The sequence below is a fragment of the Miscanthus floridulus genome, chromosome 6, assembly GCF_019320115.1.
Source record: "Miscanthus floridulus cultivar M001 chromosome 6, ASM1932011v1, whole genome shotgun sequence".
In the NCBI taxonomy this organism is placed as follows: domain Eukaryota; kingdom Viridiplantae; phylum Streptophyta; class Magnoliopsida; order Poales; family Poaceae; genus Miscanthus; species Miscanthus floridulus.
The window spans coordinates 15,299,506-15,311,782 of NC_089585.1; positions in this window are offsets into that span (position 1 = coordinate 15,299,506).

Consider the following 12,277-nt stretch of genomic DNA (forward strand, 5'->3'; position numbering starts at 1 on the left):
ACAATCGACTATTTAACACGGACAGATCTATGAACTCATTAGACCTAACCTGCTATCTTTAACAGTGGGGTTTGACCAGGATTGATGGCAGCCATGATAAAAACAACAAATCAAACCTTTAAAATAAACAGATCTATTCACATTTAACAGAATCTTAGAAACACACTGTAGGTGTTAAAGCGCCGACAATCGGCTATTTAGCCGATGTAGGCATAGCAAATAGCTAGGGTCATGCCTGGTCGAAAGCAAATCTACCATCTCGCATCCTTTGATCTAAAGTACTAACAGTGGGGGTCGACCAGATTGATACATCCATAATAGCGAGCTATAGACCAGATTCAACTAGCTAGTAAACCTTCTCAAGATCAGATATGCCTTGACCACGTACTATGCACGACCAAGATCGAAGTAGAATGACCGATGAAACATAATCCGTCATTTAAAGTAAGAATCGTCGCAATGTAATAAAATAAACGATGGATTAAAAGGATATGAGGCCGATCTAGATCGATCTCGATCGGGCAGGTTGATATTGCTAAAAACTAATGACAATGAGAACATCAGCAAGATCAATAACTTAATTAATCCATCCAAAGGATGCCACCCTCAGGTAGAGCCGGGAACTTGACCTTAATCTAATTCGGGCAATGGAGGTCGAACTTAACCGATGCAACTATACTTGAACTAGATAAGGATCGATAACTAGCTTATACTAGAGCTCGCAAGAGTTTAGCCAGACCGATGCAGCCTTACGAATAGAAGTATAAACCATGACGGTACTTACAGACAAGCTGGAGGTTGGCTGGACCGATGTAGCCCTGCTTGTTGAAGAACTCACCGAGATCTACACTACTCCTACTCCTAAGGAGTTGGTGTGAAGCCGAAAAAAAGTAATTGGTATTGATTGATTGGATGCCTTTTACAATAGCTGGGGTCCAATATTTATATCCGGAACCTAAACATGAATCATATTCAAACATGACTCATTACGATCTTTGGAATAAAAGAAAACATTCCTAACTTAAGATAACTTGGACCCTAATCTTTCCCTTTTTTAGAGTCCGACATGTTTTTCCCGACGCCAACCGTAGCTCATTAGCGTTATCTGCTAACGTCATCCGAAGAGAGCCGATCCCAGTACCACATCCGAACTAGCTGATATCGATCCTTACGCAATCAATTTCTTGATGACACAATCTTGAAAGCTTCGAGTTTCCACGTTCTTCTTCCCAAATTTCAGTGTAAACAGGATGAAAGGGAAGAAATCATTTTTGTAGTAAACTGGTATGAATCTTTTCCTTGCTTTCCACATTTTTGTCAAGTACTTGTTGTTCTCTAGGCCTCTTTCCTTGATCATCTCCCCCCACAAGAACTCAAACTCTTCTTCTGTGACATAGTTGTTCACTATGTCTTCGAATTCCTCATATAGTCCATCTTTAGCTGCAAAAACTTTGATGTTCTTTGAGTAGCATTTGGTCTTGATGTGGAAAAGGCAATTTATGTGCCTTGTGTTTTTCATCACTTCTTCAATTGTTGTTTTCATAGCTTTGTCTTGGTCTAGTTATTATAGTTTGAGGGTGTTTGCCACCCATTGACTCTAGGAATGTCTCAAGCACCCATTTGAATGTTGCTGTTGTCTCATCTTGTAGGAAAGCACATCCAAAGATACATGCCTACGCATGTCCAGTGATTCCCACAAAAGGTGCGAATGGCAGCCGATATTTGTTTGTCATATATGTTGTGTCAAAGCTGACACAGTCTCCAAAGTCTGCATAGTATTTCAGGGAGGATCCATCTCTCCAAAATATATTCTTGACTTTGTTCTCATCATCTAACTCAAATTTGTAAAAGAAGGTAGGATCTTTACTCTTCTTCATTCTAAAGTTGTCTAATACTTTGGTCATATCTGTTCCTCTAACTTCTCTATTTATCTTTGTTCTGAAGTTGCTTACATCCTTCTTCTTCACTGGTAATGTTGTAGGTCCTCCTCTAAGGTATGACAATATAGAAATCATCTTCCTTGTAGGATTGTTGTTGTCATTCAAAGTCCTTATAAGTGCCTTCTCCATTTCTATCATATATTTATGTCCACTGAACTGTTGGTTACTCTGTCCAAGGCAGAGATCAGTGGTTGTGATCCAAATCTAGTCTAATGACTCTCCATATGTCATTTTCTTCTCTAACAACCATAACACATTGGCAAGTCTATTTTGATTGCTACATTTGTCTTCCTTTTTGGACCTTTCTTTTTTCCAATATGTTTATCCACTTCTCCCTCCTACTGCTCTATAGTTTTTTTTGGTTTCTCATATCTATGACACTTTATTGTGACTTTGGTTATCTCATTGTTCCTTTTCTTGCTTGAAGTTCTGGCGACATGTGCTACTACAGGTTTGGAACCCAGCGAGGAATGCATAGAAGTACTAAGCTTGATCTTTGTCCTCAAATTGCATTCCTAACTATGGGGTATACTTGCTATCAATTTTTGCATTGTTCCCTTCAGAAGCTGCTATCTGTTCTCTTCTGATAAATTCTTCTATCTCTTCTTCAGTTAGTTCCTGGCTGCCATTGGACTTCTATACTGTCTACCTCATTAGTTAGTACATGTTCATTATTTGTTGACTCTGTAATTGTCTTTGCCAGGTCTGATGTTGTATTTGACATATCTTCTTACACAACCTCTGTAGGTTCTTGGATCTAGTTGAAGTTGCATGTCTTGAAGAGTCCATTTTGCCATCGTGCTTCTTCATCCTCAGCTAAGTAGTCTTGATCCCAGTTCCTGATCTCATTATCCTGAATATGTAATTATAAGAATTCATTGTTTGTTTTTTACTCAATGTCGCTATAGTAAATTGATATTTACTGTGAGTTGAGGTCTAAATAGTCTTACCTGATACTCTGAAAGTGAGTAATTGAAATCATTGTTGCCTTCAGGATTGTTGTTCATATTCTCTAGGGGCATCTGCAAAATGGATTTATATATCAATCAGGCAAGTTATTTGTTTTTTTTGTACTCAGTCTATTATGTGTTTTATGTGTACCTCTTGTCCTTCTGGTGCATTAGATATTTCATAGTCATTTCCTGTATAAAAATCTGGTATTGGTTTGTGGAGATGCATATTTTCCTGCATTAATTTGCATTCATAAATAAACAGGAGTTACTTTTATTTTAGTAGAGTTATTGAATTTTGCATCTATATAATTGACATTTTTTACCGGAAAGATATCTGGACCCAGCAGCATACTTGTATATGATCCCTGTATTTCTTGAGAAAACTGGAACATGAAACAAAATTATTTATATTAACCATGCATTAAATTTACACTTGTAAACTAGATGTAAGTTAAAGAATTTGGAAATGTAAATTTGCTTACTGAGAATATTTCTTCTTGGGAGTTCCTGATTTGCTCCATTAGAAGTCCTGTTAAGCTTTCCTATGTAAATTGAAATAGATTTATTTTTGTTTTTACTATGTTTTTTCTGGTAGTAATATATATGTGTATGTTTTTTTTGCCTAGGAGAAGTTTTTTGGTTTTACCTTGCTTCTGCTATGTAATTAAGAAAGGTATGTATTGCTTTCAGCCATTCTTGATCTTTCATCTTCTGTAATTGTGCTTGCTTTTGATGTTTCATCTTCTCTCTGTAAATCAATATCTGATATGTTATAGAACCTGTTGTTAGCTTTTGTAACTTTTTCTTTCTATTTCGTACCTGCAAGTTGTACATCAGCCTGAAGTGGCCCTCCCATTCGTTAATTGGATGTCTTGAAGTTGATGCTCCAAATGGATTTGTTGCAAGGTAGGCAAATTGTACCTGTTAATTGGAGTAGGCAGTAAGTTATTGCAATCTACATGTTATAATTCTTATCCTACAAAATATGAGTGTTTATGTAGAATTGGAAGAGAAGTTGTTTTGAATTTGTTTGTAATGTACCTGTAGAATCATTAGGTCTAGAAGTTTTGATTGGATGCGGTGGTTACCTCTGTTTTATCTCCATCTTTATGCAGTTGAAGCTGTCTAGATCGATCTGGAGGTTCCATTGTTCTTCCTTTGCTTCAATCCTGTGCTCAGATCTGAATTTTGGGTGTATATGTTTCTCGTCTCGACTGGATGGTGTTCACGTACAGGTAAGTTTTATTCTTTCATTTTTGCCCTTCTTATTTTTTAACTATATGTTTTTTGACCTTCTTGGTGGGCAAGTCTGTCTTTTTATGTTATGCCCCTTGTTGTTGTTGTCTCTGTTATATCTCTTTCTTTTGGCCCTTTGTTATGCATGTTCCCTCAGTTGGGCTTTTTTGTGAGCTGATGCGCAAGGTGTGAAGTCATGTGTAGGGTTTTTTCTTTTGGGCTTTTTTAGTTCTATAAGACCTGTTAGGTCCATTCTTTGTCAGTAACTGTTTTCGGGTTCCTAGAATTAATTGGGCTTTGTTTTGGGCTTATTGATTAGTATATGGCATGTTAGGTCCATTTATTTTGTGAGTAATTGGTTGGTGGTTGCCATTTACTCCACCGCGTGATTTTTTGACCGGTCTCACCCTCCCTACGTTTTTCACTCCTCCATTTACTCCATCATGTGACTTTTTCTCTTCTTTCCTTTGTATCTGAACAACCATTTGTATCTGCCTTTTCAAGTCCCCTTCCTTTATTTATAAAGCGCTGGGTTTTCTCTGAGAGTTTGTGTTCTTGTGCTCTCTAGTCGTCTTCTTTTGTTTGGTTCTCCGACCTTGTTTTGGATCGTGCATGTAAGTTTTCCATTCTCTTCAATATGATCTTGTATCTTTTTTATGTCGACAGTGTGTTTTTTGGTTGTTTTTGTTATCTGATCCTGATTCCTATTCATGTGTTATTCTTGATATGTATTTTGTTCATGTTTATTTCCTCTATTCTTTGATTTATCGTTTCTTCTTTTTTTGTGTGTCTCATTGTATTAATGTTTGATATTGGTTGAAGCAGCCTATTAGGTAGTGTTTAGATCTCTAGTGTTTTTTAGATCTCACTTGTATTTCTTCAGATCTAACATTTTTAAATCTTTGATGCAGTTCTATTGCCTCAAGTCTGAATCTGTTATTGGATATCATCTAGTGGTTGTGGAAGGTATGTTCTAATGTTCTTTCTTATTTATTTGGCATGTTATAATTGATAGTAATTCTTGGAATTTTGTATATCGCTCATTATTATTTATTTATTTTAGATGGCAACAAGTATCTATGAAAACAGGGTAGTTTCTGATTATGTCCTTGAGGTTCTTGGCTTGACTCCTGATGAGCAGTCTCGTCTGTTGGCAGTTAAGTTGAATAGTCCTATTGCTGATCGTGTGTCTACTGTCGCTCGTGCTTTCGAATATATTGAGCACAAGCCGATAACGATGCGGACGATGGTGAATGATAGCAAATTCATGATGGTGTTGTTTATGTTCTAGCTCATTTGGATCATCTTCCTTTTAAACTTCGCAAGTGGATTAGAGGAGTTGGTGATAGTGTTGTTCAAGCTTTTCAAGTTAAAAGTACTGTTCAAAGGACTGGCTCTTCCTAAGCTTTCATGGATATTCCCATAAGGATCAAGGTATGTTTCTTTGAGTCTTTTTACAATTTTTATTTCTTATTTCTATCTCTTAATTTTGAAGAGTTTGTTTTTTGTCACTGTTTGATTGTTTTGTTAATCAATTTTTGACTTTATGGTGTTGATTTTTATTTTTCCTATGTTGTTTCTCGAATAAATTCAATTGCTCCTGAAGCTGCAGTACCATTTACTTTACAAGATGAAGTAGTGTCTTTGTTTGTTGTGGATAATCTGGATTTAGTTGTTGGAGAGCAATCTCAGCTTATTACAGCTAAAGGTTTGACCAGTAATAATATGTTTAAATTAGTTGCTCATATGGTGAAGGAGAATCGTGGTGGTCAGTTTATTTCTATCTATAAGTTTGCTTATGATTCGAAGAATGGCACTGTGTATGTCAAGGTGACTGGAGAAGAGGATGCAAATCTAATGGCTGGTAGATCATTTGAGGTTGTAGGTGAAAGGATGTCGTTCTATCGTGTTCTGAGTATCAGCGTTTGTCCAGTAGAAGAAGACTTATACCAGAGTGTTAAATGCAATAATATTTTTCCTTTTTAGCCTTTCTTGAGTAGGATTGCTTCTTCATATTTTGAAGAAATGCTTCAAGTTATGTTTCTGGATCTTTTGTTTTATTTGTGTAGTTATGTTTGTAATAATTGGAACAAGTTATATATCTGGAACTAGTTTTTTGTATGCCACTTTATTATATTGGTGTTTGTAATCATTATTAGTTCTATATGTTTTTTTCTCTTTTTTTATTTCTATATATATTTGTTTGCCCATGCTGTCAATGACTGAGACAGAGCTAGTTCAAATTTAAGGTTCTAATCTACTCCTTCATTAGGTTGATCAGCTTACTAGGTAATTTTTTTTGTATAAATTGTTTGTTTTTATGTTATATAGTTTGTGTGAGTCTGACCCAGCTTATGTAGGCCATGCCCATACTACTGATGGATGGCCATGGTCATTGTGTGGATGAAAGAGTAAGTTGATTGCTGTCTGAGTATATGTTCTTGGATCTACATTGTCTTCTATCTATACTTACAATTTCATATTTCTGTATTTACACTAAACTACTTAGTGTAATTTTTTTGACAGGTTGATGTAAGCTGGGTATAGGTCACCTTTTAGCCAGGTCACCATCTGTTGATTGAGAATTTGCTCCTCATGTGTATCAGGTCACCATCTCTGGCATCAAGTCCTTATTTTTTCATGGTTGTGCTCATATTGTTTTCAAGCTTTTAGATAATGTTTCAACTCTGGCTATTCTGCAGGGACCCTATGGAGATCCTGTTGATTGAGGTTGGAGCTAGTATGTTGTGGAGTCCTCTGGTGTCATTACTGACCAGGTTAGCTGCCTTCCATATAAATTATTTAGTATTTTTTGTTTCTTTAGGATTTTGGCATATGTCCTTCTGTTTTGCTTAATATATCTCAAAAAAAATTCATTGATTTGTGCTCTAGTTGTTTTTTTTAACTTGTTCATGTACTTAGTAGGCACAATGAGTGACATATGCTTGGTTTACATTGTTTAGTAACTATTTTTACAATTTCTTTTTTTTGTATTTACAGTAAACTGTTTAGTGTAATTTCTATGACAGGTTGATGTAAGCTGGGTATAAGATAGATTATATTCAGCTGTTCTCAATTTGTGTAAGTTTCCTTTTTTATTTTTTTGAAGAAATTTGTTTTGCTTTTGTGAAGTATTTGTCATATTTATCTTTGCTCTTTGGCTTCGATAGAAAATTTTTGGAAATTTGTGAATTTGTGAAGTATTTGTCTTATTTATCTTTGCTATTTGGCTTCCATAGAAAAAATTTGGAAATTTGTGTTTTTGAAGTATTTGCCATGTCTTTCTGATTTCATCCATATATGTGTGAAAGTTTTCAGAGAATTGTGCTGTACATGTGTTTTTTAACATGTTCATGTACTTAGCAGGCTCAATTAGTGACATTTCCTTCGTTTACATTGTTTAGTAATTGTTTTTGCAATTATTTTTTTGTATTTACACTAAACTTTTTAGTGTAATTTCTATGACAGGTTGATGTAAGCTGGGTATAAGGTAGCTTCTATTCAGTTGGTGTCAATATGTGTAAGTTTCTTGTGTAAGCTTCTATTCCTTTTGTAAGTCAGAATTCTTGTATAGTTTTTTTTCTGCTTCCTAGTTGATTCTCATGTTAGTTTCTACATGTCTAGTTTAATATGATATGTGCTTTGAATTAATCTTTTTGTTTCTATTATTTCTGGTATGCTGAGACGGAGGCGGTGTTTGATCCAGAATTGTTGTCATTGTCGATTTTGTTTTGTGGGTAAGTATTTCTTTCAGTTATTGATTACATGTTATATATTTGCCTGCTTTTGGTTAGATTGTAATTTTTGTCACTTTCTTTTTTCCCTTGTGTGGCCCTCTATTTTGTGAATGTTGAGGCAGAGGTCAAGACAAGGCACTCGCTGATGGCCTTTCTGTGTTCTTGGTGAGTATTGCCTTACAGCTTTGTGCTCTGGATGATTTCTTCGCTCTATTCATGTAGTTAATAGGTCATATTAGTGGCATGTGATTTTCTATATTCGTGATGGTCTTTCTCCATTGTTGGTGAGTATTCTTTGCTGTTATTCTTGACATTGTGATTTTCTATATTTATGATGGTCTTTCTCCGTTGTTAGTGAGTATTCTTTGCTGTTATTCTTGACATTGTGTACATGTGTTCTTTTTCCTTATTTCTGTGCTCCTCTTTCTCTTGTTTGTGGCCAATGATGCAAAATATGAGATGTATGTTGCCCCACATTCGTTCATTGTTGCAGCTGTTTTTCATGATTGTCATCAAATCCTTCTGAACCTATCCATTCTCCAGCAACTCCAGTTTCATACTAGGTTGATGGCAGAGAATGGATGGGCAGAAGGGCTCCATGGCAGGCATGATCTTTTGGTTTGTACTGCTTTGCAATCTTATGATTAAAATTGAATCTATCTAACTATCATTCGGTTGACATGTAGCAATTCTGTTAAACTTATATGAATTGTAGCACAAAATTCAAAAGCTGAGGCCAAAATTTTCCTTATTCTAAAGTTTAGTTGCTTTGTTTTTTTTTTGCATCCGTAGATAAAATTTGGTAATTTTGGTTTTTGAAGAGTTTGGTATATGTCTATTTTATTTCCTATATATATCTCATATTTTTTAGAGTTTTGTGCTCTGGATTTTTTTAATCTTTTCATTTAGTTAGTATGCAGAATGAGTGACATGTACTTCGATTTTAGTTTTTTTGTTACTGTACTTAGAATTTCCTTTTTCTGTTTTTACACTAAACTATGCAGTTTAATTTCATTGGTAGGTTGATGTAAGTTTTTAATTTGGCAGCTTCTATTGACTTGGTCAGTTGTTGTCCAAATTATATGCAGTTTCAAATAGTTGTAAGTTTCCTTGTCCAAATGTCTTTCTTATTGTATTCCTTTATCTTATTTAGTTTGGAGAGGTTTCTGCTCTTCGACTTATGATCAGGTTATGTAGTTACTAGAGAAAATCATTGACATCTGTTTGGATTTATAATGTCTTTTAATAGTTCTTATAATTTCATATTTTCCTTTTTAGTAGAAAAAATCGTTGACATATGCTTGGATTTACATTGTCTTCTAACTATACTTACATTTTTCTATTTTTGTATTTACACTGAACTATTTAGTGTAATTTTTTTGACCTGTTTATGTAAGCTGGGTATGGGGCACCTTGTATTGTGTTTGTCAAATTTCTGAAGTATCTCACTATTTTATATTTGCTATCTAGCTTCAATTGAAAACATTTGTAGTTTGTTTTTGAATAATTTGGCATTTCTTTCTATTTGCCTTCATGGTTCATGTACTCCCTATCTTCTGTAGATGTACATATTGAAGTATGACAGCATGCACGGCCACTGGAATCTTAGTGACATCACCTTGAAGGATTTTGAAGACCCTCCTCTTTGGTCAGAGCCTGGTTCCGTCTTTGGCATTAGGTCCTGCTTCTTTTCATGGTTTTTTTGAGTTTGTGTCTTAGCTAACAGGTAATGTTTGAAATGTTTGCTATTCTTCAGGAATCCTGTTTGCTCACTTTTGTAGTGGAGTCCTCTGGTGTTATCACTGACAGGGAGTAACTGTTGCTGACTTGAAGGTACAGCTGTTGCTTCATGTTCCTATATGTTTTTCTGAATTTTTTTTGCATTTTTGTTTGATCATTTGCATGCAGTGGTCAAATTGATTGATGGCTAACTAGTCTTTGGATTCACATTTTTATTGAATTGTATTTACAATTTCATATTCGCATATTTACACTAAACTATGCAGTATAATTTTGGTGTCTGGGTGATGTAAATTTGGTGCAAGATCCCTTATGGTTTAGTTAGTTTTTTGTATTAGGCCAAAGGGCCTCTAGTCCAACTGGTTAGAGCGTCTCAGCGGCACTCCTCAGGTCCTGGGTTCGACTCCCCATGGGAGCGAATTTCAGGCTGGGGTTAAAAAAATCCCCTCGTCTGTCCCACGCCAAAGCACAGGTATAAGGAACGGCCCCCTCGTCTGTCCCATGCCAAAGCACAGGTCTAAGGAACGGCCCCGTTCTCACAGGGCGCCAAAGCACAGGTCTAAGGAACGGCTCCGTTCTCACAGGGCTACGGTGCCGCTGTGTATGGGTGGGGCAGGGGTTCGGGAGTTTTCTGGACCTGCGTGAGAATGTCTTCTTCTTCTTAATGCAATACCCGGGTGGTCATACCCCCGCAGGTCCTAGTTTTTTGTATTAGAAGTTTTTATATTAATTTGACCATATTTTTTAAGTGTCAGATTTAATTGTTAATTTGTATTTGTTTATTTGGTTGCTTTGTATGAGTCATCGTTGAATATAGATAAGAGGGTCTTAAATTCATATGTTTTTTTGTGTTTGATCATTTCATTATGGCACCTTGTAGAATTCAGTTGATTTGGCCTCATCCATCAATCGAATGATAGGATAGGCCAAATCAACCGAATGAGAGCTAGACAGATCCTTTTTTTCTTGAAACAAATGCAAGAGAGCTGCGTCTGCGCTTGACCATACATCCAAGCTAACAAGTAGCCAACAAGTATGCAGATGAGTAGCAGTTAATATCTGAGAATCTCCAAAGTAATAGATCATGTAAGAACAAGTAGCAAACAAGTATGGAGATGAGTAGCAATTAATATCTGAGAATCTCCAAAGTAATAGACCATGTAAGAAACAGAGATGTTGTGTCCCAAACTCTCAATGATCAGATTCGGGCATGATGTACTATTGATCAATGAACGAGATCACTCATATCTACGGATGGACAGATACTAATAGAGCTGGGAGGTCTCGCCGTTGTGGTCATCCGTCATGCTCTTCAACTGAATCCTCCTCCTCCAACTTCTCCTCCACTTGTTGTAAAGTCTTAATCCAGTCAATAATGAACTCGTGCTCTCGTTCAAGTTTTTTGACTGCCCCCTTGTTAGCTATCTCCATCTTATAACTGATGTTCCTGCGAGCCTTGTCAGAAATTGTTTCCTCGTCAGAGCTCGATGAGGATTCCGCCTCCTGACGTGGTGTAGGGTGTGGGAATAGGTTCGGCTAATCTGTGATTTGCACTTGCTTCGCTGCCAACACTCACCTATTGCACATAACAGTTTGATTAATGTAACTAACCAGAGAATTACGTAGAGACAGTAGTGTAGTGCAATTAACCCGACAACAAGAGAACAGAGCAAGAATAACAGTTTGATTAATGTAACTAACTGGAGAATCACGTAGAGACAGTAGTGTAGTGCGATTAACCCGACAACAAGAGAACAGAGTAAGAAGCAGTAATGTTACAACGTTACTGTAGATTAACCCGACAATAAGAGAACAGAGAAAGAAGAAGTAATGTTACAACGTTATTGTAGCATGAGCATTCAATCTCATAGTACCAAACAACATGCGATGCAAGCCAATAGCTGTGCAAAGTTACAATGTATGTCCGCTGACCTTCTTGGCGCCGTGGCCACTGCTCCCACGCATCGATGATGGGGTCAGTCCCGGTCATAAGTTTTGTAAGACCTAGAGCGACACTATGAAATCGAGGACCTTAATATAAGTATCATATCAATAATACTCATATTTATATAATAATGTTACCAATAAATACATGAAATATATACAAAAGCATTTTTATAAACTAATTTATTATGCATATTAGATTGAATAAAGTTGCTTCTCAATGCATAAAGTTGTCAACCATTTAATTTCTCTTGAGACAAATTTCTTGATTACATGAGGAATTGAACAATTATTAACTAAAACTAACATAGTTAAAACTGATAGTATTTGTTGGAAACTTGCGTTCTGAACCTATTAAGCGGGCAGAGAGAGGAGAGTTTGTGATTAGGATTTGCAAATGGGTGAGATGGGAGAGTTCCTTGCCCTCTTGCTCTTGGCATTATATATAGGCAACGACATTTTACAACCGCCCCCTTGGTGAGGATGGAATTCATAAGACACTACATCAACCCCTATTGGACCTGTTAAGGGGGAGTTGACCCATATGAACATGGGCTCCCCCAACGGTAGCCCCTTAGCTACTAGGTTATGGCCGGTACTACATGACTTAGTAGATGCTTATACAAGAAGAGACACAACACAACTCAAACCTTGGTTGCAAGGATCGCCCTTCGCAACTTGCACGTGTGCGGCTCACTAAAAACTCCATCCTAAAATCCCTATGGGA